The sequence below is a fragment of the Schistocerca piceifrons genome, chromosome 2 (genome assembly GCF_021461385.2).
Source record: "Schistocerca piceifrons isolate TAMUIC-IGC-003096 chromosome 2, iqSchPice1.1, whole genome shotgun sequence".
Taxonomy (NCBI): Eukaryota; Metazoa; Arthropoda; class Insecta; order Orthoptera; family Acrididae; genus Schistocerca; species Schistocerca piceifrons.
Window position 1 is genome coordinate 295,268,507 of NC_060139.1, and position 26,565 is coordinate 295,295,071.

The 26,565-nt window shown below is 44.6% G+C and overlaps 1 protein-coding gene across 2 annotated transcripts in view; it reads right to left on the reverse strand.

Annotated features, from left to right (window-relative positions):
- The window catches only part of LOC124777147 (ubiquitin carboxyl-terminal hydrolase 31), a 336,927-nt gene that overhangs the window by 138,382 nt on the left and 171,980 nt on the right, over positions 1 to 26,565 (reverse strand). The window lies entirely within an intron of this gene.

The following is a 26,565-nucleotide window of genomic DNA, read 5'->3' on the forward strand; positions in this document are numbered from 1 at the left end:
ACGTCGTTTGCAGGAACATGGACTATCAGCTCGGAGACCATGGCTGCGGTTACCCTTGACGCTGCATCACAGACAGGAGCGCCTGCGATGGTGTACTCAACGACGAACCTGGGTGCACGAATGGCAAAACGTCATTCTTTCGGATGAATCCAGGTTCTGTTTACAGCATCATGATGGTCGCATCCGTGTTTGGCGACATCGCGGTGAACGCACACTGGAAACTTGTATTCGTCAACGCCACACTGGCGTATCACCCGGCGTGATGGTATGGAGTGCCATTGGTTACACGTGTCGGTCACCTCTTGTTCGCATTGACGGCACTTGGAACAGTGGGCGTTACATTTCAGATGTGTTACGACCCGTGGCTGTAGCCTTCATTCGATCCCTGTGAAAACCTACATTTCAGCAGTATAATGCACGACCGCATGTTGCAGGTCCTGTACGGGCCTCTCTGGATACAGAAAATGTTCGACTGCTGCCCTGCGCAGCACATTCTCCAGATCTGTCACCAATTGAAAACGTCTGGTCAATGGTGGCCGAGCAACTGGCTCGTCACAATACGCCAGTCAGTACTCTTGATGAACTGTGGTATCGTGTTGAAGCTGCATGGGCAGCTGTACCTGTACACGCCATCCAAGCTCTGTTTGACAATGCCCAGCCGTATCAAGGCCAGAGGTGGTTGTTCTGGGTACTGATTTTTCAGGATCTATGCACCCAAATTGTGTGAAAATGTAATCACATGTCAGTTGTAGTATAATATATTTGTTCAATGAATACCCGTTTATCATCTGCATTTCTTCTTGGTGTAGCAATTTTAATGGTCAGTAGTGTAGGTCGCAGTAGTTATTCGGAGATGAAGAGGCTGGTACAGGATGGAGCAGCATGGAGAGCTGCATCAAACCAGTCTTCGGACTGAAGACCAGAACAACGGACAACCAATTACAGGTGAGTTTACTGGACTTGTAACATATAACTCACGCAATGAAACAGAGTCTTAGGTTTTAACAGGTTAATATAAGATTTGGTGGAAGTTTTGTGTATTTGCGTCTCACTTTTTCCGATGAAGAGTGAAGTAATTTGTAAATTATAGAAAGACCCATTAATGAACAAAAAAATTATATTTTCATTCTTTCTACTTAGTTTAATACACTGGAACAGCATAGTCCGTTCTTCCTGCTTTCATTAAAAGGTTTTAAAGATCTCAGAAATTACCTTCAATGGAAATGATGGGCCCTTTTTTAAGAAAGGAATTTCAGCACTAGAATGAGATTCAGAGATTTGTGTTGAAGAGGAATGTCTTTGTGACACTTTGGAAAAAAAATCCACGATCACTAGAGGTCTTCTGACGAGCCCCAAGAACAACAAGTATCCGGGTGGAGGTGCATGACAAATGATATCTCGCTTGCGTGGAATTTTTTTTCCCCCTGAACCGACTCTGGCTTCAGCTCTCCAGCGCTCTTGGCTTCGTGGCTACTGCGCGGAATCGTTCTGGCAGTTAACTGGACTTTCTCGTCTGGGAATCCGTCGTAGGTGTGTTTCACCGCGGTTAGGTGTCCCTGCAGCACGTTGGCTCATCTAGTTATCATGTCGGGGAGAGAGGGAAGGCCGCCCACTGCCAAGCACTGTGGCGATGAGGCAACCGCCTACCTGACAACCGTTTTAGCTTTTTTATTCGCCTACTAAGAGCTGATTACGCTATGAGCATTTGTTCTCTACATGTATATTCACTGAACGGTGAACTCCAACCGAAACACAAACTTCTGTAACTCTTCACTTAAAATGAAAAACGAAAGCCTTGTAGTCGGGACGAGACCCAGTGCAGCGAGAGATGCTGATCGACCTACGTTATACGATCTGCCACTCCACTGCACTCCACTGTTCCGATGGTTAGTGGTGGCTTACCAAACCGGACCAGCTGCGACCCGTTCAAATTTATTCCCTTTGTCCCCAGGAGTGTCGATGGAGCCTGAGGAAAACTCCTCGCTGCTACCGCACTTTGAATTCGGTAAAACGGTAGTCGGCGTTCTCACAAGTGGTGCGCAGCAGTACACTGCGCGTGTTTAGTACAAAAGCCAGCCAGCGCTGCACAACTACTAAACACAGATAGGAAATATTCGCTGACGATAACTACTTTCACATTGTAACTGTGATAACATTTATTCACACATTAATGCTTCCGGATACACCTGTCTAAATAAACAACTCACCACTTTTAATTCGATGCTTCGTTTTTTTCCACAAAAATCTGGTGTAGCATGCCTTTCTTGAAACTATGTAGTCTCGTTTGCACATGAAGACGCGTTTATTCTAACATCTCATACAAGCCAAATCCCATAACCAGAGTAATGTCTCTCAGAGGCTCCTTGCTACCTTTGACGCGTCCGCTACGATCGCAGGTTCGAATCCTGCCTCGGGCATGGATGTGTGTGATGTCCTTAGGTTAGTTAGGTTTAACTAGTTCTAAGTCCAGGGGACTGATGACCTCAGCAGTTAACTCCCATAGTGCTCAGAGCCATTTGAACCATTTGTTACCCGAGTGTCACTCCGTTCAGGGTCTTCCCTCCTACAGCGACTTAGCCAGCAATAACGTTCTGCTTACACGTCTCGCCACCTTTTCCTTCTCGCTGACAAACTTTCGTGACGTGAAAAGGAAGACGTCGCGGGTCCTACAAAGGCGCTTTTCGTGTATGTATTGCCAGGTTAACAGCGCGCGCCACTTTTAACTGTAACATGGATTTGGACAGCGACGTGACGAACTTAGCTGCCGCTACGTCTGGCTTTAAGGTCAGCTTTGTCGAATATTATGTGCTTCGAATTACATCTGTCAGCTTAACGACTGCATACAACTGACCACTGCAGAACGCTGACATCAACTGATAAACTTGTCGTAATTAATCCTGCTACTTCTTAGCATATTTAATCTCAACACTAAATCTCGGCTGTCTCTCTATGAATTAACAACAAGCTTTTCTCTTACGTACTTCACGTTCGATTTTTCATCTTTCTTAAGAGGCGCAGAAACTGACTGGTCCTCGTTCCTTCGGAGAGAAAGCACGATGCAATGAAAAGCTTATCTACTCGTTTTATATCTGGGCACACGTGACTCACCTCCTGTACTGCCGACTAGATATAGCATACAGTGACGTATTCATGACGATTCTATGTATTTATATTCTGCGCTGCAGCGAGAAAAGCAAAAAATGGCACAGTGGTAAAACAGAAGCTCTCAAAATCGAGACTACTCGTTTGAATCCGGGCGTCCCTACAAAGCTATACATTTTTCGTGTTGCTTTGAACGAGTAAGTGGAGTAATCCTCGACAGTCCAGTCCGCAGCGTATTTATGGATAGTTCCAAACTTGCCAAACGTTGTATTATGGAGGTCATAATAGGAGAACCCATACTGAAAAACGTTTCAGACGACGGATTGTTATCCATAAACAAATAAGAAATAATTACGTCGATTGACTGTTGAAAGACGAACTGTCAGGTAGGAAACAGGGAAGCTTAAGATGAAGCACTTTTTCTTGTATTTTCTCACAAGTTTAATCTCCGACGATCTGAGAAATCGAAGCTACGCCGTAAATCGGTTTTCACACGAACTTTTAGGCCACGCCATATTTGGCTTGGTTAAGAGTTCACGTGTAGGAAGATGGGAGACATACGAAAGACTAAAGTAAGACTAACAAAACAGAACGACGAAACGGTTATCCACACGCTAGTCGTGTTTCACTGGAGCACGGGTTCCCACACTGTTCCTCTGACTGAACACTTTGAGACTCCAGGTAATATGATGGAACACCTTGTTTATCTTCAAGGATCAAAAATTAACGAAATTTTAAAAAATGAGAAATTTGTTTTATTCAGCGAGCACTTCAATTTTAAATTTTATCTAATAACACAGAAATTATAAGTTTTTTACGTAAGAAATGCTGTCAAAAAATCGCCATGTTATAACTAATTTTTCGCGGAGCACATGTGCACTTCCCACTTGCGACAATTTGGGGAACCCTGCACTACAGCAATACGAAAAGCATGAGACAACACCAATCGTATTTATTCCTCAGCTGCAGTCGAGAACTACTCCGAAGAGGACGTTGTTGTGGTTTGTCATGATGTAAAGTAAGAAAACTGAAAAATAAAATAATGTACATGGTGTATCCTTAAAATGCTAAAATATGAAACATAATTTGGCTGTGGTTTCTCGTGAGTTCTCTCAACTCTAACTCACCTTTCATGAATTCCACCAAACGAGTCCAGGCTGTTTCCACTTTTTGAACCAATTATCATCAGCTACTCTCATGAAGCAGGACACAATTTTTCGACTTGCTATCTCTCCTGCTGAGAAACTACTCATTGCAAATAAGGTACCTTGGTGTAAGTGTTTTGAGTGACGTTAAAATGCCACTACGAAAACTTTATTTTAGTATGGCACTTTACGCGATACATATATAAATAATGGTAAAAAAATTAATAAAGCTACGAAGCTATCTGCACAATTGTTCAATTTCGCCTGTTTGAAGAAATGGAAGAAAATTCAGGCATGTCTTCCTCAACTTTGTCCAGCTGCCCATTCAGAAGTAACAGGAATTTGACCTTCAGATTTCTTTTACATCTGTCAAAATGTTTCCTCAAATCAGGGAGCACAGACAGAAAAAACATCCAGTCAGCATCATTAGCTGATGACTACTGGTGTCTTTTCATTTCAGTTAAATTTTTGGTTTCCACCTTTGGCCTGCATCCACAGCATTCGGAAAACAGAACCATGAGGCAGTTCCTTGCAGGCAGAAATACCCTCCCATGTTGCCAACATCGTCACGGACAACTTCCAATAGGTATCACCTACTTACTTGACACTGACTCCTTCCACAGTTAAAAACAATTTCAATATGTTAGCTACATTTCGTATGCAGCCATTTATGACCTCAAATGAAAAAAACGTCGACAACAGACTACATTTTTCACTGCAAATGTTTCAGAAGATGCGTGGTTCTTTACTTGATATCAAAGTGTCACAATAGCAACGTGCAGTAGTGAAAATAAAGCAGTTCATTATCAAGTTGTGATGTGAGGCTACAGTGTGTGAAACTCAATTTTTTTTTACTTAATAGTTCCCTCAGAATCGAACGTCAAAGATTGCATACTGGAGCAAACATGCAAATCAGTAGTATTTAATTTTTTACACAGTAAGTGAGGCTCTACTGAGATACCGACAAGACAGATGGGCGTGGCTTTGTTTCATTTACAAAAAGTAATTTTTTCCAAGGCACGTTAGGTGACCTGAAATTTGGTTCTCCCCTTCTCTCCCTGTGCACTGTAGAGCACTATAGTGTGGAGCAACCAGCACTCAGTGTTGTGTCGGTCGGCAGGGCAGAGAGGGGTCGTCTGTGGTGAATCGCTGCCGTCCAGGTGTGAACCAATTAAGCTGCTACAGCTATGTCTCTACTTGCTTCAACAGTACGAGTTCCTTCTGTATCGCATTGAGAGTCGCATCGCATAATGTACCGCCTCAGTGGTAACCACGCACTGGAGAGACTGAAAACACAGATATTAAGACCGTGTATTAGCAATTACAAAAACGACAATGACAATAACACTTCTGAAAAGTTCTTCTTCTCGGATGCTATTTCAAGGAAGGAAGGAAAGTGGGTAGGTTAGGTTTAAATGTCCCGTCAATGACAAGGCCGTTAGTGACGCAGCACGACCTTGGATTGCGAAAGGAAGCCCGTATCCTTTTCAAAGGAAGCATTCCAGCATTTAACTTAAGCGAGGGCCGGCCATGACGTGCCAAACCGCATACGAGCTAGGGCTTTCCTCGGTCCTTCTCGGTGTTAGCCTTCATTTCGTATTGCGGTTTGGCACTTTTCGGTCGGCCCATTTCCCTTCAGCTCGGCAGAGTTGTTGGTTATCTTTCACTATTTGTTCGTGGTATGAAGAACGTTCACAGGTCCAGTGGCTATTTGGCAAAAAAGACGCCGTCTAGTGATCTATCGTCACACGCCTTTAAAAATGAATGGAAATTACAAGAGGGGACTGAGAATTTTCAATACCTAAAATGCAGTTGCATAATCGACGGATACTACTACAAATTTGCTATGAAACGACATTAGAATACAATGCACAAAGAAATTAATGATTAGTTGACAATGAAAGAGTAAAAGATTACAATGACTGACAGACGGGATTCATTCTTCTGTACATCAACAAGGAGACTGTGCGAAATTTGCAGGCATGCAGCACGTGAAGGAAGTAGAGGTGTGAGTAGCAAAATTTATGAAGTCAGTTGCAACAGTTTTCAACGGAACTGAACGAAGGGCATGGAGACTACGTATTACTGCAAAGTACGTTGGTCAAATCAAGGGGCATGCTTGGAACGATTTTTCGATTTAAAATCCGCTATTATTGTATTTATGGACGAAAAAAATTAGATCATCTGGAATAGATTAAAGACCCCATATTTTCAGCCGACTTGACTGCAGACTGCCCTCAGTAAAACATTACAAGGTGGGAAGTAACTTATTTCTGATTTTGTGGGGAAGTGAATGCGTTTAGAAAGAGAACTGCGTCGTGGATGGACAACTTGTGACATAAAACATCGTCTATTTCCCTAAGCTCACTGTCGCCAAAGAAAACGCGAGGTTTCAAGAATTCATTGTGGTCTTGAAAGAACTCAAGGATGGTTTTCTCTTTTGACGATACTGCCAATCTATCTATTTATGGGACCAGCAGCTGTTTGAGTTTCACGCATCAGCGTGCGTGTGACGATGGAACTGATTCATCTGCAATGTCATTCCCATTTAAAAGACAAATTCTTTTACATTAAAACAGTTCACGACATCCGAGGTTTTTTATTCCCCTTGGGAAGAGTTTGTACGTCTCCGCAATGAAGTTGCTGACGTAATAAAATATTTGGATAAAAATAGTACATACGATATTGCAGCGCCTGCTTTATTCCGAATTATGATGCAAAGTTCCTTCGGAAATGCACGCATGTCTGAAGGAACAAATAACCACTGCAGCGACTACAGCCATTATGACATACATGAAATGTATTCGCAGTTGTGAATATGGGCGACCGTCTGCTAGATAACGGAATGACAATACTGAAAATTTGTGCCGGACCGGGACTCGAAACCTGCGTCACAACATGCATGCATGTCAGAAGGAACTTTGCACCGTAATTCGGAATAACCGTAGGCACTGCAGTACCATATTTATCCGCCGACGCCAGGCAAGCGCTTTGAGGTAAAATGTCTCTCCTGTATGGGAGTACACATAACGGATGTAGGAATAGGCTGTAGACCATGCTTGACGACATACGGAGGTCTCGGTCCGGCCATGAATCGTGCTCAGATAGCCAAATGGTAAGGCGACTGCTCGCAGTGAGTGGGAATTCCGTGCTCGAGTACCAGTCCAGCACAAATTTTCATCGTTGTCATTCCATTACACAGTTGACGGTTGCCCATTTTCGCAACTGTGAATACACTTCATGTATTACGTAATATGTAGACTACGTGAAAAGCTTTCTTCGATTACAAAATGAAATGAGTCATGACTGCGTGGCAACCTGATTGTAACGCTGTTTTTAAAGATTGGCCTGTAATGTGGATAAACACAAGTCGACAGGTAGGAGCAAAGAGCGACGCATGCTGACAACGGTCCAGTGACCTCTGCACTACACGGACGTGCAACTCTGCTGTCCAAGCCCAGAACTTCGGGGTGACAGCGCAGTCTGGTATGTTGCAAAAGGTTTCCTCCGCTGTGTACTTCATCAAAAATTATCGACTCAATTCCCTTGTGTCATTCACTGTAACGGTGTCTGCAGCAGCTGACTATCAGAACAGTACATTGTTGCAATACTTCATTAGAGGATCATAACATAACGATAATAAATTCTTTCCTTCAAATAAGCTGCGAAGTTTACTATCTTTCTTACGGTTTTGCTCCCGCAAATGGTAGTAGACGATTTAGCAGTTCAACATGTTTCGACTGCTTCGTGTCTCTACTGACTGTCTCCTACAGGAAATTGCTCAGCATTGGCCAAATTATTCCCGAAAACCGTTCTCTGTCGCCTTGTATATATATGTCATACAAATGCACCATGTGTAGTCTTCAGAAGTTCAAAAAATGGCTCTGAGCACTATGGGACTTAACATCTGAGGTCAACAGTCCCCTAGAACTTAGAACTACTGAAACCTAACTAACCTAAGGACAACACACACATCCATGCCCGAGGCAGGATTCGAACCTGCGACCGTAGCGATCACGCGGTTCCAAACTGAAGCGCTTAGAACCGCACGGCCACAACGGCCGGCTCTTCAGAAGTGCAGACAATATTCCTGGAAACTCTACATTTTATCTGGTGTTGACATAAATACACTGTCGCATTTGACGTGCATGTGTGCTATCAGCGGAAACAAAACCCGGTAGCAATCCTTCACTTCATATAGCAAGCATGTAAGGACGTATTTCGCTTTAGGGTGAAACGTGCGTAGCCTTGCGCATTTTTACAGCAGTGCGTTCTTTATAAGCACTTGCTTATTTCATTTCTAATTTCTATCAGTAATAGTGGCATGCCTGTGCAATGCGTAAACAATGCGAACTTTGTTCCAGAGGTGTTTAGATTGTTTCCGACACTACATTTTACCGACTGCACGTACTAAGTTTCTGGCAAACGAGAAACTTGTAAAGGGAGTTGTAAGTTCACGAAAAAGAAATAAAAAAATTGAGTTTTGCCGATTACAATGTAATTCTGTCAGACAGCAAAGAACTGGGAACAGCAGCTGAACGGAATGGGTAGTGTCTTGAAAGGACGATATGAGATGAACATCAACAAAAGCAAAAACAAGGATAATGGAATGTAGTCGAATTAAATCAGGTGATGGTGAGAGGATTAGATTAGGAAATGAGACACTTAAAGTAGTAGATGAGTTTTGCTATTTGAGAAGCAAAATAACTGATGTCAGTAGAAGTAGGTAGGATATAAAATGTAGACTGACAACGGCAAGAAAAGCGTTTCTGAAGAGGAGAAATTTGTTAACATCGTATATATATATATATATATATATATATATATATATATAAAAGTGAGATGAAGTCTGGTCTGAAAGGATTTCTATAGAGTGTAGCCATGTATGGAAGTGAAACGTGGGCGATAAACAATTCATACAAGAAGAGAACAGAAGCTTTTGGAATGTGGTGTTACAGACGAATGCTGATGATTAGGTGGACAGATAACTAATAAGAAGGTACTGAATAGAATGGGAAGAAAAGAAATTTGTGGCAAAACGTGACTAGAAGAAGGGATCAGGTTATAGGACGTCATCTGAGACATCACGGAATCATCAATTTAGTATTGGAGGAAAGCAGGGTGGGAGTGAGGGAGGAGGTAGAAATTGTAGAGGGAGATTAATGCTTCTGTCCTAAACCAGGTTCAAATGTTAGTTCCTGTAGTTATACAGCCATGAAGGGAATTGCACAGGATAGATTAGCGGGGAGAGCTGCATCAACATAGTCTACGAACTGACGACCACATCAGCACCACCGCCATCACGAAGAAAGAGGAGGAGGAGGAGGAGGAGCAAGAAGAAGAAGAAGAAGAAGAAGAAGAAGAAGAAGAAAAAGAAGAAGAAGAGAGCACCACTTGGTTTATCGATATTTCCTACATCTCCCTGCAGTTTTCTGCCAGACAAAAAAATGTAAGAGTGAAGCATAAGTGAAACAAAACAGAATCAGTTTCCTGATCAGCCTGACTAGGCTTTTGAAATCATATAGCAGAACTGCCAAAAAAAAATTTTTCAGTAGTTTTGAAACAGCTCATTTTCCTTTTCACCAGAAGTCTGCAACATTCGATGTAACTGGCAAATGTGGACACAGAAACGGAAAGTACTTTCTTTTGCGTTCCTGTAACAGTTCGCAGCTGCCGTATTGCAGTTGGTGGAGGCGCTTTGGAGAGCACGCTAAGGCAGGAAGGTGCAGTTCGTCGTCTAGTCTGATTAAAGTCCCTGATGTCACGATGATGTGAAAGGAGGGACCGCCGCTTTAGTAGACATACAGCTCTTCGCGCGAGTCAGTAGTGGCCATTTATCCCGCGGACATTCGGCGCCTTCCCCGTTGTTAGGTCCTTTAATGGGGACTTTATGTAGCGGGCAGAGCGTTCTGCTACATTACAGTGGCCTGGTCCCATGGCGTCAAGCCGCGTCACGTGGCCGCGACAGTAGCGACACCTGTGCCGCCGGCACGCGGCTGACCCTCCCTCCGTCTCCCCCCCCCCCCCCCCCCTTCATCCCGTCCACCCAACCCCAGCCGTCACTCGCCGACGTAAAGTAATTAGCCGGCGGCTCGCCGCAGTGCTGATGGTTACCGCCCAGCCTGCACCCATATGCCACAGACAATTTGGGCAAGTTGCCGGTCAGGCGAGAACATGCGTCCCATCAAACGCCGACAACGGCCGCTGTAATTACATTAACCGAACCTGCAGCGTCGAGATGACCATCGTGATACGCAGAAGGGCAATTATTTGCCGCATCATAGTAACGCGGGTATTAACGGCCCGTGCAATCGCCATAAAGGCGACAGTACCCCATGCAGCACATTGTCATGGCCGTAAAATGAACATAAAGTCACGAGACCTAAAGGAAGGTCGCGGAGATAAATAAACTGGTAGCATTCGTCAGGATGACTGGTCGCGTAGCTCAGAGAAATAAAACCACGGGGAAATGGTGATAATATTTCAGAAGTACTGAGAGTCGCCGGTGTTCGAACCAACGACTAGCATTTTACTGCAAACATGAAGAAAGGCGAATATGCCGTATAATAATGAAGGAAGCAAAGGGGCTAGGATTTAAAATGGTTCAAATGGCTCTGAGCACTGTGGGTCTTAACTTCTAAGGTCATCAGTCCTCTACAACTTAGAACTTAAACCTAACTAACCTAAGGACATCACACACATCCATGCCCGAGGCAGGATTCGAACCTGCGACCATAGCGGTCACGCGGTTCCAGACTGTAGCACCTAGAACCTCTCGGCCGGCCGGCTAGGATTTCATGTTCGGTTCAAGGGTAGGTCAGTAGAGAGAAAGTCATCACAAGCCGTGATATATCTCGAAGGCGCCATCAACTGTCCCGGCACTTGCCGGAAGTGATTTAGAGAAATCATGGAAAACCTAAATCCGGCCGTTTAGACGGAGTTCTGAACGCCGCCCCCTCACGAATACCAGTGCAGGGCCTCAGCCACCACGCCACTTCGCTCGTTGTGTTGTAAGCATACAGCACCGGCGACAAATAACGCAATTTACAGCCATCGGCTGGGATATGAAGTGTTACAAGTTGGATCTGCAAGCTCGACGCTGTGAACTAAATACCAGACTGCAGTTCACAATTTTCCGATTAAGATACCACTGACAGAACATAAGCTCCATATGATACGTGCGCCATTTGTATGTCTTTCTTTGCTCGACATGTCAGTATGAAACACATCTCATTACACTCTAATGGGACTTACTACAGCACAAGAGAGGCACGCATCCGAAGCGCTAGTTACCATAACCAGTCCTCAATGAGTGTTGTAGCAGCTCCTGACTTTCCCTTTGCAAACAGAATCTCATTCGGTGCAGCAATTTTCAGAACGATACGATCGTGGTATCGTCGCAACATTCCTACCGCCTTCTTTGCACTAAGTTACAGAGTTGCGCTGGTTACGATGCAGTATTTCACTGCCATTCAGCATGGTGAGGGGGCCAAGGTTTTCCGTGTAAAATTCGCCTTTCGCCACCTCTCACTCCTTCGTACGAAATAACGGAGAATGCGTAAAAGAAACAGCACTGAGTCGCACAGATCCAACACACACACACACACACACACACACACACACACACACACACACACACACACACATATATATATCATGACTGCTCCTGGGTGTTCCACTTTTTACAGCTTTACACTTTTCCACGTTCTTGTAAATACCAAGAAGCCAAGAAGGCGCTGAATGGTGAGTATGCAACCAAGATCCCTTGTAAATTATTTACCGGAGAATGGATAACGCTTTGGTAACGCTGTGGGGAAACTGGATTTCGGCTTCGAAAGACACGGCATACGAAACATTTCTCCGGCACATGCAGGAACACAATGTGACCAAAGATACCCAGACACTTCTGTGTAATGCCAAACTGACCATCATATTTTAAGAGCGGCGGTCCTAGTACTACACTACTGGCCATTAAAATTGCTACACCAAGAAGAAATGCAGATGATAAACGGGTATTCATTGGACAGATATACTATACTAGAACTGACATGTGATTACATTTTCACGCAGTTTGGGTGCACAGATCCTGAGAAATCAGTACCCAGAACAACCGCCTCTGGCCGTAATAACGGCCTCGATACGCCTGGGCATTGAGTCAAACAGAGCTTGGATGGCGTGTACAGGTACAGCTGCCCATGCAGCTTCAACACGATACCACAGTTCATCAAGAGTACTGACTGGCGTATTGTGACGAGCCAGTTGCTCGGCCACCATTGACCAGACGTTTTCAATTGGTGACAGATCTGGAGAATGTGCTGCGCAGGGCAGCAGTCGAACATTTTCTGTATCCAGAGAGGCCCGTACAGGACCTGCAACATGCGGTCGTGCATTATACTGCTGAAATGTAGGTTTTCACAGGGATCGAATGAAGGCTACAGCCACGGGTCGTAACACATCTGAAATGTAACGCCCACTGTTCCAAGTGCCGTCAATGCGAACAAGAGGTGACCGACACGTGTAACCAATGGCACTCCATACCATCACGCCGGGTGATACGCCAGTGTGGCGTTGACGAATACAAGTTTCCAGTGTGCGTTCACCGCGATGTCGCCAAACACGGATGCGACCATCATGATGCTGTAAACAGAACCTGGATTCATCCGAAAGAATGACGTTTTGCCATTCGTGCACCCAGGTTCGTCGTTGAGTACACCATCGCAGGCGCTCCTGTCTGTGATGCAGCGTCAAGGGTAACCGCAGCCACGTTCTCCGTGCTCATAGTCCATGCTGCTGCAAACGTCGTCGAACTGTTCGTGCAGATGGTTGTTGTCTTGCAAACGTCCCCATCTGTTGACTCAGGGATCGAGACGTGGTTGCACGATCCGTTACAGCCATGCGGATAAGATGCCTGTCATCCCGACTGCTAGTAATACGAGGCCGTTGGGATCCAGCACGGCGTTCCGTATTACCCTCCTGAACCCACCGATTTCGTATTCTGCTAATAGTCATTGGATCTCGACCAACGCGAGCAGCAATGTCGCGATACGATAAACCGCAATCGCGATAGGCTACAACCCGAGCTTTATCAAAGTCGGAAACGTGATGGTACGCATTTCTCATCCTTACACGAGGCATCATAACAACGTTTCACCAGGCAACGCCGGTCAACTGCTGTTTGTGTATGAGAAATCTGTTGGAAACTTTCCTCATGTCAGCACGTTGTAGGTGTCGCCACCGGCGCCAACCTTGTGTGAATGCTCTGAAAAGCTAATGATTTGCATATCACAGCATCTTCTTCCTGCCGGTTAAATTTCGTGTCTGTAGAACGTCATCTTCGTGGTGTAGCAATTTTAATGGCCAGTAGTGTACAACAAAACCGGGAGTATGGCGTTGCCAGTAGAGAAGCTGTAACAGCAGAACAGGTGCACCACGAGAGCGCAGTGACTTTGAACGTGGGCGGTCATTGGATGTCATTTTAGTAACAAACCCACCAGAGACATTTCAACGCTTTGAAAGTTGCTCAAGTCGAATGCTGTTGATGTTACTGCGAAGTGGAGACACGAAGGAACAAGCATAGCTAAACCAAGACCAGCCAGACCTCATGTAGTGACGGACAGCGTCCGTCCAGTATTGCCGAGGGTGGTTGTAAAAAATTGCATGAAATGGGCCGAAGGAATCAATGGAGAGTTACGAAGTGCTTCCAATGATCCAGTTAGCACAATGAATTTGCGAAGTTAAAAAGAACGAGGTACAACGGTTGAACAGCTCGCCATAGTCACATATTTCTGTAGTCAATGCTAAGACACGCTAGAGTCGGAAGCAACAGAGCGAAGCCTATATATATAGGGCGCCGAGAGGGACAGCACAACATTCGTCAGGAACCACCTGAATATGGCAGCATGTACGTCTGCCGAAATATTGTGGAGAAATTACGACGCTGCCCTGTCGGATACCCGAGAACTGTTCAAAAAATGTGCCTGAATGTCTGTGGAAAAGTGGTAACCCATACTCCCTCAAGAGCCGAAATCAGGGAAGGTAGCTATATTGGACGCTGGGAACTGGAGCGAAGTCGACATTCTAACTCACCCGAGAAGTGTTCCTTTTGGTTCAGGTCAGGAGTCATGGCAGGCCAGTCCATATCAGGAATACTATTGTCCACAAACCATTGCTTCACAGATGCTGCGTTACTTAAGGGGACCACCACGAAAGACACTACCACCACAACCACCACGAATCGGGTTGCGACAGAGTCGAGCGTGATTTATTACTCCAGATCCCTCGATTGCAGTCATCCAGTACCAGTGGCTTCGCTCTTCTACTTCCGACTCAAGCGTGTCTTTGCATTGACTACAGAAATATGTGACTATGACACCCCCTCCACCGTTCCTCTCCTGGCGTCTTTGGTGTGGCCGGCGCGGCGGCTACTGAAGGTGGTGGGGGAAGCGGCGCTTGGGTCTGAACTGGGTTCTGCAGTCTCCCTGCTACCGCCGTCGGGGGCGGTCCTCTATCTCTGGGACCGCATATCTCTCTCTCTCTCTCTCTCTCTCTCTCTCTCTCTCTCTCCAGGCTGAGTGCAGGGTTCCAAGTCTGACTAAGTTGAAGGCCACTGTGTTTATTAATTACATCGTCCTGTAGTCGGATTTCGATGGCCTCTTTAGTAACGCAGTCCCAGAAGTAGGAGGTTGAAAGAGTATTTTTGTTTTTTTCATAGTCCATAGTATGGCCATGTAGAAGAGAGGTGCCGCGAACATAAGCACCATACCGAATTACGCCAGGCCACTAAATCAGCCGTGGCTGATCATTGTATAAAGACTGGCCATACTATGGACTATGAAAAAACAAAAATACTCTGTCAACCTCCTACTTCTAGAACTCCGTTACTAAGGAGGCCATCGAAATCCGACTACAGGACGATGTAATTAATAAACACAGCGGCCTTCAACTTAGTCAGACTTGGAACCCTGCACTCAGCCTGGAGAGAGAGAGAGAGAGAGAGAGAGAGAGAGAGAGAGAGAGAGAGAGAGAGAGAGATGCGGTCCCAGAGATCGAGGACCGCCCCCGACGGCGGTAGCAGGGAGACTGCAGAACCCAGTTCAGACCCAGGCGCCGCTTCCCCCACCACCTTCAGTAGCCGCCGCGCCGGCCACACCAAAGACACCAGGAGAGGAACGGTGGAGGGGGTGACGGCTAGTGTGGATATATACAGGGTGTTACAAAAAAGTACGGCCAAACTTTCAGGAAACATTCCTCACACACAAAGAAAGAAAAATGTTATGTGGACATGTGTCCGGAAACGCTTACTTTCCATGTTAGAGCTCATTTTATTACTTCTCTTCAAATCACATTAATCATGGAATGGAAACACACAGCAACAGAAAGTACCAGCTTGACTTCAAACACTTTGTTACAGGAAATGTTCAAAATGTCCTCCGTTAGCGAGGATACATGCATCCACCCTCCGTCCCTGATGCACTGATGCAGCCCTGGAGAATGGCGTATTGTATCACAGCCGTCCACAATACGAGCACGAAGAGTCTCTACATTTGGTACCGGGGTTGCGTAGACAAGAGCTTTCAAATGCCCCCATAAATGAAAGTGAAGAGGGTTGAGGTCAGGAGAGCGTGGAGGCCATGGAATTGGTCCGCCTCTACCAATCCATCGGTCACCGAATCTGTTGTTGAGAAGCGTACAAACACTTCGACTGAAATGTGCAGGAGCTCCATCGTGCATGAACCACATGTTGTGTCGTACTTGTAAAGGCACATGTTCTAGCAGCACAGGTAGAGTATCCGTATGAAATCATGATAACGTGCTCCATTGGGCGTAGGTGGAAGAACATGGGGCCCAATCAAGACATCACCAACAATGCCAGCCCAAACGTTCCCAGAAAATCTTTGTTGATGACGTGATTGCACAATTGCGTGCGGATTCTCGTCAGCCCACACATGTTGATCGTGAAAATTTACAATTTGATCACGTTGGAATGAAGCCTCATCTTTAAAGAGAACATCTGCACTGAAATGAGGATTGACACATTATTGAATGAACCATTCGCAGAAGTGTACCCGTGGAGGCCAATCAGCTGCTGATAGTGCCTGCACACGCTGTACATGGTACGGAAACAACTGGTTCTCCCGTAGCACTCTCCATACAGTGACGTGGTCAACGTTACATTGTACAGCAGCAACTTCTCTGACGCTGACATTAGGGCTATCGTCAACTGCACGAAGAATTGCCTCGTCCATGCAGGTGTCGTCGTCGTTCTAGGTCTTCTCCAGTCGCGAGTCATAGGCTGGAATGTTCCGTGCTCCCTAAGACGACGATCAATTGCTTCGAACGTCTTCCTGTCGGGACACCTTCGTTCTGGAAATCTGTCTCGATACAAACGTAGCGCGCCACGGCTATTGCCCCGTGCTAATCCATACATCAAATGGGCATCTGCCAGCTCCGCATTTGTAAACATTGCACTGACTGCAAAACCACGTTCCTGATGAACACTAACCTGTTGATGCTACGTACTGATGTGCTTGATGCTAGTACTGTAGAGCAATGAGTCGCATGTCAACACAAGCACTGAAGTCAACATTACCTTCCTTCAACTGGGCCAACTGGCGGTGAATCGAGGAAGTACAGTACATACTGACGAAACTAAAATGAGCTCGAACATGGAAATTAAGCGTTTTTGGACACATTTCCTCATAACATCTTTTCCTTATTTGTGTGTGAGGAATGTTTCCTGAAAGTTTGGCCGTACCTTTTTGTAACAGCCTATATATATGGCGCCGAGAGGGGCAGCACAGCATTCGTCAGGAACCACCTGAAGACGGCAGCGTGTACTTCTGCCGAAATATTGTGGAGAAATTACGACGCTACCCGGTCGGATACCCGAGAACTGTTCAAATTGGAAACACGCCGGGAAAACTTCAGATCGCATTCAGGCACCTGATTGAAACTGTCCCCAGCATAGTCCAAGTCTTCACTAAGGAGAAGGGTGAATACATCCCATATTATTGTCCACTAATAGATGTTTGGATACATCTGATCACTTAGTGCGCTTGAATATAAGACTGTGCGGCCAAGATCATGTTGGACCGTCAGGGGATATGAAACGTACGCAAAGGAGGGCGAGGAAAATGGTTACAGACTAGTCTGACAGACGAGGGAGCGTGGGGAGATGCTGTGAAACAGGAATGTTAAGCATGCGAACAAATACGCTGTATATTTATCGCAATCTGCTGGCAATATTTCACGAACAGACTGTCTGAGAGGAAGCTACCAATCTTCTTCGGCCTCCTTACACTTCGATGTAGTTCTGCTCGCACAATACAATCTGGCTAACAGCATTCAGCAGTTCGGGCAGGGGCGCACAAGCAGTTCATCTCCCCATGCTTCGCACGCAGAACGAGCGGAGGAAAAAAAACTGAAATGTATGGTGCAATAAAAAGCACCCTCGCCCGCACATTTTACAGTGACGGGTGGAAATACTTTTGCAGAGATGATGAGATGCAAAAGGGCGCTGGTGAACTGGCAGAGAGGGCCAGTGAACAACCGAAAGGCGGTGAGAGAGAGAGAGAGAGAGAGAGAGAGAGAGAGAGAGAGAGAGAGAGAGAGAGAGAGACTGGTGACCAACTGTGTGGACATCAGCGGCGATTACACGGAAAATTCGAGGTCTGTTCTAGACTTTTGCAAAACATTTCCCGATATGGTGCCGCCTATTCACGTTGTCGCAGAGATTAACGTTTCGCCCACTATGGCAAGTGGCTGACACCTTACTAGTAAATAAACCGATACAATACGAAGTTTTACTAACGAATACGCTCGTTGCATTAAATTAATAAAAAAGTACAGAATTCCAAAAATACATTCGGTGTTTCGTATTTTTACTCTACAGATAACACTGAAACAGCCAGTGACAATCAATGCCCACTTAAGTTTGGTATGATCTTTTACTTCCCGCATGAATTTCCACGTTTTTAGTTACAGACGATGTCCGCTCGAGCGGGTGAAGAAAAAACTGAGCCCGCACTCTCATGAAGTTAAAGGAATTCTGATTGTGGAAGTGGTATCTATATATGGATTGGTTATCGGATTTAATTTCTCAACACGATTCCCTGTCACTATGTTATTATAGTGATTTAAAAGTTCAGTACAATTAAGAATGCAAAGGAGTGCCAACTTATAGTATTTAAAATTGGCAGCAAAATTTGACTCAGGTGTATGTTATAGCATTTTCATGAACAGTCGCTAGTCCAATTTGGACGCGTACTAATGTGTACCATATTGTTACTGAGGACCGCATTCATCATAATTTTTAACAACTCTCACTTTCATGAAGCTAAATGGAAACATTTACAAAAGAAACATTCAGTACTTACATGAAACAATTCATCCTAAACACTTTAAGCAGCAACAAAACTTTGGACCAAGCGAGGTGGCGCAGTGGTTAGCACTCTGCACTCGCATTCGGGAGGACGACGGTTCAAACCCGCGTCTGGCCATCCTGATGTAGATTTTCCGTGATTTCCCTAAATCGCTTCACGCAAATGCCGGCATGGTTCCTTTGAAAGGGTACGGCCGACTTCCTTCCCAAATCCGATGGGACCGATGACCTCGCTGTTTTGTCACCTCCTACAAATCAACCAACCTTAACCTTTCGATAATATACTTTCTACACTAATTTTGGATATATAATGATCATCTCTCAATAAGAACGTTGATAAATTCACACAGAAATGGCACGTTGAATGAAGTCGGAAACAGATTCACAATCATTAACTAACTTAATTTCTTCAAACTACTAAATTCTGCAAAATATTAAATTCTACTTTCCAGTCTCATGCACTATCCTAGCGAAAAATGTTTCTTAAAGTTTGTAACGTAAAGCGTATGTTCAAGAAAACGGCCAGAGAGAAGTTTTAAAATGTGCGAGAGAGTGCGATCGCTGTCGCGCTGCACGCGACTTCCCGGATGGCCTATGTGCATCGACAAAGGACGGGACAGCCCGCGGAGAATGGTGGAGCAGGGGTTTCTCGCCATTAGCAGGGAGAAAGCGGCAGACATTCAGCCCGAGCCGCAAGAGCTTGCCCGGTACAGTGGCGGCTTTTGCTGCAGTATGGAAAGATGGCCATATTGAAATACTTCATAATTCTACAATAATTCGATACTTCATAGTATGACAGTAGCAAACATATCAGCGTGTTTACGACATTGAGGCGCATTTATTTAGCCTTTCATTTTATAAATATCATAGAACTGTAGAAGCTAGCTGAGCACAATAAATATACTTACAATAGTCACTGCACATTAGTAACTAATGAACGCTTCGTGCGATCTTTGTAAACGAAGTACTGGATGATACTTGACGACTCTATCTACGAATGTAAAAGTCACTCACTGATACATATTTTATTTTTTGAATTATTGCGTTTATATCTTTTTATTATGTAAATGTGTTACAGCATCGTACCCTTATTAACTGTTTCTGTATGATTACTAAAAGTTATTTTTGGCGAGAATTAAAACCGTTGTACCTTGCTGTAAGAATTCGTACCGTAAATAGTCTGAGCGTGAAAATCGCATCAGTTGAGCTTATATTGCACATATTTCAACGAATACTCTTTATTATTTGCCATAAGCGTGTATGCGCTAAATCTTGTTTACGTAATTGCTTGTATGTTTTTATATGAACAATGCCGTATATTTCGTCTCAACAAAGTAGGGGACAATGTTCTTTAACTTAAGCCTCGTACCTAATCTGTAGCTTCACTATTATGCAAATGCTGCTCCATTTTATAGATTTTAGTAAATCATGATGTTTGATGGGGGAACGATTGTTTCTCAATGGCGCGAGTGGTGAGACTCTGGGACATTCTAATAGCTACGTGGGATTTTTGGGAGAGGTGATAAATGAACACTTGGTGTCGAGAGGTGGTGGAGAGTAGAAAAACTTCTTCGGAAAATATAATACGGTGAACTCCGTGTCGGGCCAGGATAAAGAGAGGACTTGGTGTGGAGACGTGATAGATGTGTGACCATCCGGTCTGCCGAGGGCTGTTGGCAAGCGGGGTGCACTCAGCCCTCGTGAGGCCAACTGAAGAGCTACTTGATTGAGAAGTAACGGCTCCGGTCTCGTAAACTGACAAAACGGCCGGGAGTGTAGTGTGCTAACCACAGGCCCCTCCGTATCCGCATCCAGTGACGTCTGTGGGCTGGGGATGACACGGCGGCCGGTCGGTACCGTTGGACCTTCCAAGGCCTGTTCGGGCGGAGTTAGATAATAACCTTTTGCTGCTATTTATTATTATTAATTGCAATTTGTGGTTGATTAAAATTTCCTTTAACTTGTCAGTGCTTTAGTTGTTTGATTGGAGTATCATAATCTGCAACTGTTACTTCGGCTATCTTAACTAACGGGCATGAAAGCAGACGTGCACGGCTCCACCCCATGATAATATCGAGTCATTTTCTGGTCAGAGTCGTGCATAGCCCAATTACCAACGGACCACCAAATCCCTTAGTTTTGGTACATCACAAATATGGCTTCTCGTCAGAGAACTGATTAGAAAATCTGCCGTCCGCATTACTTACCACTTGGTCCGTGGCAACTTGAATAAACTTCTCACACAGAAAGAAAAAAAAACATTGTTTTAGATGTTTGACAATCATTAAGTTCTTTCGTTAAATATTTTTCGCATATAGTGGCAGTAAGGTTCAAATTTAACGATTTGGCAAAGGAGTCCGTACCAGGCAGTATGTACAGTGTTAATCATGGCCTATACATCTGAAATAATACATACATTCGACATAAATAGGGATCAAAACATTTACAATACTACAGGGTATTCTCTGTAAAGGCGGTGAAAAGAGTTGGATGTTTTATTTTATTACAGACTCTGCGGCCTCTTTGCACATCAGACTCTCGCACGGCACCTCTGTCGTATCGTATTTTTGCTCACTGTACCAGTGCAACCGCTTGGTTACGTACAACGGAGCCCAGTGTGGCGTTTGCTCGTAACGCACGCAGACACAGTTACATTGCTCACCCTACGCTTTCCTCCTCCTTTTCACCCTGCCGGGTTAGGTAACTGTCCGGTAGCTCCTACGCTGGCCAGGCGCGCTCCCACACAAAGCTTGCAGCACCTTTTCGCTTGTCAACTTTACGAAGCCCGAGCACAGAGATACTTCTCCCTTGCTTTTCCTTGCCTGACGTTGCAATACCTTTACTATAGATCAATTCTACACATGAATCAGTCATTTTCGGTATGCCATAAACATCATACAATACATTCACGATCTTCAACACTCTCAAATAATGTCACTCTCTCAGTTATTTACAAATTTAATAAAAGGGAAATACATGCAACTGTAATATGCAGGTGCAGTCGGCCCAAGTAAAAACTGCTCGTCATGTCGTTCATGCGACACCCAGTGTCCATGGAAAGCGTCGATTTGTTTCCATTTACATGCAAAATGAATTTTAAAGCGAAGTTTTATACGTCCACTCGAAAGAGAGACCACGAATTAGTCTAGTGCGATATTCGGTTTATCGCTGTGTATTAATGGAGACAGTAAAACACGAATAATCAGTACTCCGGTAGAGACGAATAGCAGCGCTGGTATGGCGGTAGCACAGGTCCCGGGCAGGGCGCATGAGACGCGACAAGTTCTCCATGTTCTACTGTCCCTCTCACTACGTATCGCTAAATCGAATGTCGCACCAGGTTAAACTGAAACAGCGCTATCGAATGGGCACGTAAAATTCCACTTTAAAATTCATTTTGTTTGTAACGGCAAACAAACCGACACTTTCCAGCCACTGGGCGTCGCAAGAAAGACTTGATGGCCAATGTTTGTGTCGGCTGACTTCAGCTACCAATTGCAACAATGCAACGGCAAATGACTAACGAAAAATACAGACAATGCACCCGACGACTGTCAGGAGAGACACCTGCTGTATCACTAGTCCTGAATACTAGCTCTGTGGTCATCATAAGGCTGAAGAACAGCAAGTCTCTCGTGCTCTTGGTTGAGATGCTTAAGTCTTGTGGGCAATTCGTCCAGAGTGGAAATGCGGACGTAAGGACATCGCAGTTTTTATTTTGAATTGTCCCAAACAAGAATGGGACTAACGGACTAGCTCCACAAACGCAATGACGCGATGGCTGAATTACTTTCGACGAAATGAAGCCATACTATGCACTGTACATTTTGATGCTCTAACCCAGAGAACTAAATATCTAAAGGCACTGCCTTTTAAAAAGTAATGCCTTTTAAAATATTTAAAGAAATTTCGAGATTCCTACATTTTTGCAATAATCAAACTGCCGACAGTGCCAACCGGCTTCGAAAGGTAACAACTATCAGCAACCTCATGAATGAGAAATTTAAAGGAATACAGACATTGGATGAAAATGTCAGTATAGACGAATCCTCAGTTGAATATAAACAACGTTTAGCATTTAAACAATTTGATTCATCGTAAAGAGCGAGAATTGGATGAAGTATTTATAAGCTGTGTGTGTCAAGTAGCAGTTATTGTTAAACTGTCAAAATGTATACTGGTCAGGGCAAAATTGGTCGGAATAATAACATCAAATGTCATGGACTTGTCAAAATCCGCACTGAATAAGGGCTATACTGTGTTTCTTGATAACTGATATTCCTCCCCCACACTATTTTTAAAATTACACCAGAAAAATACAATTTATCTGCGCACTACGCATCAAGAGGCAAAACATTAAAAAATAGACACAAACATAAGAATGTTTATGGAGACGTTGTAATAATTTGTTGGCTCTGAGATGGAAAGATTAAAATGACGTGTCTTTGATATCAACGAGACACGAAGTAGAGAGATACCTAGACACATAGACAAAAAACTTAGAAAAACAATGAAGCCCAAATGCATCCGCGAATACGATGAGGTAATAGATGGAACTGTTCTTCAATATCAGATGTTGGCCTGTTTTCACACGTGAGGAAAATCCTCAAAGGAACCGAAAACTTTTTCTATTTATTTCAGATGTGATTCTGTTCAACACGTGCATAATCCATCAAAAAAGCACACAGTCAAAGAAAGGAAACTTGTGGTGTTAATTACCAAATAAATCTAGCAGAGGTACTTTCAAAAAATGTCCAGTTACTGGGCTACGAAAAGAGTGGAAAATCTTCACTAGGTGAAACACGTCTTCGACTCAAGGCGCAATATTGGGCCCATTTCCCTAACACACACATCCGATGCCAACAATTACATTCAACAAGGGTTTGCAATGTTTGCATAGAACACAAAGTACAAAGCGAGATGACGTGGATATACACGGAGTGTAAAGTGATGCCACATCTACCACAATGCTTTCAAAATCACCATGCCGTGCAGGAGTACTAACTTCTAGAGTTGTCCTATTTTCCTATTAGGAAATCGTTCAAGATTAACATTCCTTCTCGCAATTAAGTTTCTTTGTTGGAAATATCTACTTCTAGGTGTCTTGTTATTACATTTTTTCTGAAGGACTCACAGATGATGACGCCCAAGGTTTTAAATTTCACGCGAGACTCTTCTTCTGGACGTCAACACTAATTTAATTAATGTAGACGTCCGCAAGCAGAGTAGCGCTGAAAAAAAACTCAGCGTATAACTACATGACAGGTATTGCTGATGTCTCCAGCGTTACACTTGCCTGTTTAGCATGCATCGTCCCCAACCGCTTGGGCAAGTACTTCGTCGCAGTAAATGGAACGGCAATTTAAGACACTGCTGAGTGAGTTGCCATTTTAGTGCGGACATCAGGGCGCAGCCTGCGGCTCATTACCTGCTTTACTGCAGTGCCGTCTGAGTCCGTCGCTTTCAGACCGAGGGGCGCGATACAGCACGCGTGTTCACGGCAACCTCGGCGCTGCCGCGCGGCAGCCCTAATGAGGAATCGAGTCTTGTCCAGTTTACGTCTGCTAGAGCTCCAACACTCGACGTGCAGCGATGTGATATATGGAGCACGTCATAAATCCGCTGCACAGCTCGCAGACAGGATGTTGGCACAGGTTAACGCGCAGGGGCTGCGTCGGACAGTGTATGGAGGCTGCGCCGCCGCCCGGGTGTACACAGTGTGGAGTGGCTATAACTTCCGCTACGGCAGACGGCACGCACCGTGACTCACGCCACGCATGGAGAGAGAGCCTCCTCCGCCTCCGCAGGCGGTTTGCTCCTCGGGCAGGCGGGGGCTCGTAATCGATTCCCAATACGGAGGCTGGCTCCCTTGCCTGGGCCTGCCCTGTTCCTCAAACGTGCCGAGAGGTCGGCCCCACGGCGCGCGCCCAGTCGCGCCCGGGTCAACCCACTAGAACGGAAGGCGGACTGAGACCCGCCCACTAGCAGGCACAACCGCCACTGTCTGGACTGCGCCTCTCTCGCTTACAGCGAGATCCCGCATTTCGTAAGAGTTCGACAGACATTCCGCAACTGCATCTGGAGTCACGCACTTCTGCAGGCCCATCCGTCGCCACACGCGCGGTTGGCTACGAGAGCCGAGTATTAAATTTTTACGAAGAGACAAAGTCAGCCATTTTTATGATACAAACCGTATTATTATTTCCCAAAGTATTCGAGGTCAAATATTTATACACTGCTGCGCACTCCGAAAAATAGGCACACAGCCATACATACAAGCACCGAGTTTGTTAGTATTCAGGTGCTTCCAACAGAGGGCGCCATAGGCAACATAGATTTCCTGCTTACGCTATACGTCACTCAAATAGTTCCAACATGCGCGACCATCAAACGCGGATATAACGGAATGCACGTCCCTACTCACCATTAACCGGTTTAAAAGTATTCGCACAGTATTAGCACTACCTCAGGACAGCATCGGGACGGTGTCTACAACCGCTCGCGAGAAGGTCCCAGCCGGACATTCTACAAGTGATCCTGGTTATCATTCAGCCGGTTCAGGACTAGACCGGAGTTGAAAACTGATCACTGTACTTCAAACTGAAGATGCAAAGGAATTGCAAACATTAGCTGCCAGTGGGCATTGATTTAAATGAATATCCCGGCTTGAAAATGTGTGTCGGGCCGGGATTCGAACCCGGGTCTCTTGCTTAGTAAACAGGTGCGCTGACCACTGCGCCATCCGGATACAGTGCTCATCGCAGCTGCACAGACTACCCTAGCCCGCCTCCCGTCAGATCCAAATTTTCAACTTACACCACGCACTACTGATGTAGTGTCCCTGCTAATTACTCGACGATTCTCGCCAAGTTCGGAGTAGTATTGCCACGCACGATCTTCATACTAAAGCATTATAAAGTTTCGTACGTAAAACTATTGTAAGTTTTCGCTAATCTGGGTTGATATTTTTCCGTAGACGATGCGTAACCCTCTTTGGCACTGAGAAGAGGAGGTACAGTTGCTGTGTGCAAGCGAAGCACCAAATAACAACCAATTACTTTCGGTACTTAAGATTCTCTTCCTGTCACATATTTGTTACCAACAGGATTTTATGAGTACAATGCACAGTTTTCCGTATTTTCGAACCAAGTTTGGAAGCTTTTTTTCACTCTAATGCTGGTAGCTAAAAAAAAATATGGAGATGAAAGTAGATGCTCGCGCATCTTTTGTTTGGCAAAAACGGAACAAAAACAATTCTTAGGCTATAAATCAGGTGAACACGGCCCGCGAAACAAGTCCACGTTTACCTCTGTCAAATAATCCAATATGTGACGTGCTTTGTGACAGCTGGTAATGTCACACTGAAGAATGATTCGGCTTTTTCGGGTAGTTTTTCCCAATTTCGTCGATGACGTTGTTACGAAACAAGCTGGGATATTTTTACTTCCCCTCTTCTTTTGCCGTCTGCTTCCTTAAATTCCCTTTTTCAATTCTGAGCATTTCCATAAAAGAGAAAGGCTGGCCCTCAGTTTTGAAGAATGTAACATCAGATCTAATTTTGTGCGTAGTTTTATGTACGTAATTGATTTTCTAATTTATTTTGACTGACTTGTTAGTATATTTCATTGTAAGATGAAATCACTAATTGTTTCCTAACAATTTCTATTGTTGACTTATAAACAAATATAAATTCTATAGTGATTATAAACATCAGGAAGACGAAACACTAGCATTATTTAAGTATTTATTTGGCTCTATTCGAAACCATGTTAGTAATTAACTGTTTTGTCAGAAGTATCGTTAGCAGGACTATATATGTTAATTTCAACATTCAAACAAACAATACGGCTTAACCCATGTAGTAGAAGAAACTGTTAAAAAGGAGGAAGTTTTCTATGTATTCAGTTAATCTAATCAGTTAAGTTTTGATTGTAATTT